The sequence below is a fragment of the Lycium ferocissimum genome, unplaced genomic scaffold (genome assembly GCF_029784015.1).
Source record: "Lycium ferocissimum isolate CSIRO_LF1 unplaced genomic scaffold, AGI_CSIRO_Lferr_CH_V1 ctg6679, whole genome shotgun sequence".
Classification (NCBI taxonomy): domain Eukaryota; kingdom Viridiplantae; phylum Streptophyta; class Magnoliopsida; order Solanales; family Solanaceae; genus Lycium; species Lycium ferocissimum.
The window spans coordinates 35,132-39,465 of NW_026726454.1; the positions used below are offsets into that span (position 1 = coordinate 35,132).

The 4,334-nt window shown below is 40.8% G+C and overlaps 1 pseudogene; it reads left to right on the forward strand.

Moving 5' to 3' along the window:
- The first annotated feature begins 1,350 nt into the window (after nt 1–1,350).
- On the forward strand, nt 1,351–1,467 carry LOC132045435 (5S ribosomal RNA; annotated as a pseudogene).
- The last annotated feature ends 2,867 nt before the right edge of the window (nt 1,468–4,334 follow it).

Genomic DNA, 4,334 nt, shown 5'->3' on the forward strand with positions numbered 1-4,334 from the left:
TGTCCCGTCTTTTCTACAGTTGATGTTCCAGTAGAGGTCTGTAGACAGATGTGTACAGTTAGACCTGATGTAGCCTTGTCGGCTTCCATGCTTTTGTTGTATAGTACATGTATATAGATACGTATGATTGCATGCACAGATCATATGAGTTAGTATGCTTCAGTTGTGAGTCTTAAGGGCCCTCTGCTTAGCCAGTGAATGTTCAGGTACAAGAGTCAGGGTGCTTGGTCAGTAGTGGTCAAGCACTCGTAACGATCCAGTGGTTGGGTCGTGACAGAAGTGGTATCAGAGTAGTTCGTCCTAGGAATTATCTACAGACCGTGTCCGGTAGAGTCTTATTTATGGGTGTGAAGCCGGCCACACTTATAAACAGGAGGCTGCAGGGCATTTAGGAATCATTAACCTTTCTTTCTATCTTAGATCGTGCGATAAAGCCAGAGTCTAGGAAAGATCGCTTATGCCCCCTTTTTCCTGTAGGTAAGTGCGGACTAACAAAAGATGAAGAGATCACTCTCGGACAGTGAGGGTGCTAAGAAGGCCCCCAGAGTAGATTCAGGACTACAGGCTCCCGGACAGAGTAGAAGGAGCCCCAACTGTTCCATTGAGACTTATCCCTCTGAGGACCCCGCGACGATTTTCCCAGAATTTCTGACTTCTAGAGAGGAGGATCCATCGGAGGACAGCTATTACACGGACCCATCTGAGGGTTCATATGGGACACCAGAGGAGGAGATTTCCGAGACCGTACTAGAGTTGACTCCCCCAGCTGCTCCTATGGCAGAGCACTATGGCAGGCCAGCTACGCCTGATAGTGTCACTAATTATTCTAGCCCATTATCTTGGCCGTCAGTAAACCAGGAGCTGCCCAATTATCCGTATCCCTCGGACTCAGATAAGAGAGATAACGAAGGCCAGACTAGCAGACGGTGGGAAGACAATGATAAAGAGTACACTTCACTTTATAGCCCACTAGATTAGGCTAAGGACCGATCGGCTACAGGTGTATGAGTCTTCTATTGAAATTTCTTATGTGTGTGCATTTACTGTAGGTTATTACCTAATAGCGGCGAGCGAAAATCCTAAAGGAACCAATAACTAAAGTATTTATAAGTAACTACGATAAAGATGTTTTCGCCACCATTGGGAATCTTGAAAGTTAGGATGAAAATTAGTCATACATGCAGATTGAAGGTGATTATTGAGGATTTCAAAGGCCAAAATAACATTTGCTTAGTCGGAAGAGTAAGAGATCCTTTTTAATCTGGAGGGAGATGCATTACGAGAATTTATTGGGACCCCTTAGAACTCCAACTTGTTCTAGGTCATACGAAAAAGGTCATGCAGTAGGGTGGATGCGATCGTACCAGTACTAACGCACCGGATCCCATTAGCACTCCAAGGTTAAGCGTGCTGGGGTGAGTGTAATACTAGGATGGGTGACCCCCTGGGAAGTATATTAAGAGTCCTACAAATTCAGAGATAAGAGACAGATGAGAAGCTAAAGTAGCCTAAGGGAAATTGGAATATGCAGAGTGGTTGGAAACCCCGAAAGATCGCGAAGGATGATGTGGATTAGACCGGCAAAGAGAAAGAAGGTGCATCACAGCTCTAGAATTCGAATGAGTTCAAATAGTATTGGGAAATACTTTGTAGGCGAGGCGTTAGTAAATTTATATATGTATGTGTATGACATCCCATATATGGCTGCGCCAACTGGTATAAGTGTCCCAGTATGGTATAAGTGTCCCAGCAACCGACGTTGCTATATACTGAAGGCATTAATCGAACAGGGTAGTGAAGTTCAAGTGACAAATGTTACAAGGTAAGTTGATGTTATTTTCACTACAGGTTAGAGTTGGAAAGCCTTAATGCGATAATATCAGGGAAAGGAAGAAAGTGAATATATAGAAAGTAAAGAGATTAGAATGTCTTGAGAAAAGGAAAAAAAGTGTAAGAAACGAGGGTGAGTGAAGCTTCCAAGAGGGACGACGAGTCAGGCAAAGGACTATTTGGATAAAATTTGAAGGTAGGCATGCAAAAGGGATAAAGTATTGTAGTGTGAAACAAAAGATGAATATGTGGGGTCAGAAAATAGACTTCGATAAGTGGTACTAAAGGATAGTAATCACAAATAGGGATGTGAAGTAAGAGAGAGAGAGAGAGAATGATCAAGCCTTACAACGATACTAAAAGATTTTCAGCTCTCGAGAGGTATATAAAGGGATAAATGTGTAGTCATCTTCGACACGGTTGCCTCGGAAACGGAGAAGCTTTCTAAAAGATGATACAAGAATAGAACGGATTTGCACGTTTAAAGGAATATTTCATGAACTTCAAGGTCGATACTAAAAAATAACAAGTGGAGAAGGGCGCTCGGGGAGAAAGGAACTCAAGGAAGGTTGAGAATTAAAGTAGGAAGGGTACACTAATGGGCTGGTCAAAAGGAGAGGAGAGAAGAATAATGGAAGAAAAGAAAATTGAGCAATCACCAAGGACAAGAGAGAGGATAATGAACTAACGAAGCTAACCGGGAGGTAGTACATCAATGACATGGGACGAAGATCAGGAATACCGAGATTCGATTATAAAGGAAATAGAAGGATGTATAGGAAATAATCACGAGTATCGACTAGCCTTGGCCGCAGGAAGGAGAAGAAGGAAGAGAGTATATTGCAAGGACTTCACGACACGAACAAAAAATGGCAGAACACTGGAAGAACTGCAACGCATAGGTGCGATGCAAATAAGTAGTCAAGGAAAATTTTGGATAAGTGAGCTAAACGAGTAAAAAGATTGATAGTGGAAGAGGAAGAGTGTAGAATATTGACTCTCAACGATATATTGTAGACGTAGAGTGAGATAGGAAACTCAGAGTAAGAAGAATTTTAGTGATAATAGTTGTGGAGGAAGATGAGGGATAAAAAGAGCAAAGTGTGACCAAACGCTCTGTAGAATGTTTTGATAGATTCCAATGTCCCCATTAACCTGTTGATTCGGGAAATGTTCAGTCATAAAAGGTAGAAGTAGAAAGGCTTTAAAGAAGGCAGCGAGAATGTATCTGTAATGCATAAGCGCTTCGTTCAAATGCAGAGCCCTCGATCAGCAGAAAAGAAAATAAGTCAAGCTATGTCATGAGAGAATTCCGGTATTATAAGAGACCAAAAGAGTTAGAGGATCGTTAGGGTTAGGCAATGACTACTGATACTAGAGAGTTACTAGTGTATAAGAACACCCTTAAAAAAGGGGGGAAGAGCAGATCTATTCTTGAAATGGGGTATGGCATTGTCAAAATTCCAAAGAAAAAAAAATGTTAGCTTAAAGAGGCCAAAATTCGAGACATAGTGGCATATCGAGATTGCATTAAGAGGGAGCAGAAACGAATTAAAGATAAGCATACCACAAAGCAGGTATGAAAAGGAATTAAAATGGATCAAGAGAATACTTCATGCGGGCGTGAGATATGATATTTCTAGACCAGGGAAATTTGTGCCGCACCTAAATAGGCAGCGACGTATCCTAAAGAGTAATAAAGAGAGTAAGAAAGCTCTGCAAGCTAACTACAAAGAGAATGACGAAATGGATGATGAGTACAAAGGACACTTTGGGTTACAACGGAAGAAAATCTTGATATTGAAGGAAAAATATGAGAATCTTAACAAAAGGAGTAGCGATAAGGAGTGTGGCAATCTCTAAAAGAGAGGAAGAACAATGTGGGCGCATATAGAAAGGCAACAACATCACCAGAAAATTAGAAAGTATATCACGGGTCACTAACGATACTGAGCGTAAAGGTTTGTATTATAGAATTATATGAACCATCAGCGTAACGTTATGCCCCGCAGATGGGAATGGACACACCGAAAAGCCAACAAGGAATGACAGCTAACTAAGTGATCACTAGAATAAGGAAGTCAAGGGTGAGCATACCATACCGATGTTGGAAAAGAAGTTGTGGTAAAGTGAGAATTGCACTAACTTTATAATAATAAGTTATATTGCGAGATTTGAGGCAAAGGAATTAAAGGGAGAGTTTTGACAAGAACTCGAAGATATTATGAGCTATAGACCAGTTCGAACTACGATTATTGGTTCATCGCAATATATAATCCTGCTATGAGGAATAATAGAGATGGTGATGGAACATTAGGAATGTACGTATTTAAGAAATCGTACTAAGGATATGGTTATAACTAATCATGGAAAGGAAATAAGAAGAATGGTTGAACAAACGTAACCGTTAAGAGCAAGGATTTATCGGTGGCGATATTTGAATAAGCAACGGGACATTAGTATAAGAAAATTTATGATGAATCGGAAAGCTTGGCTGATGAATT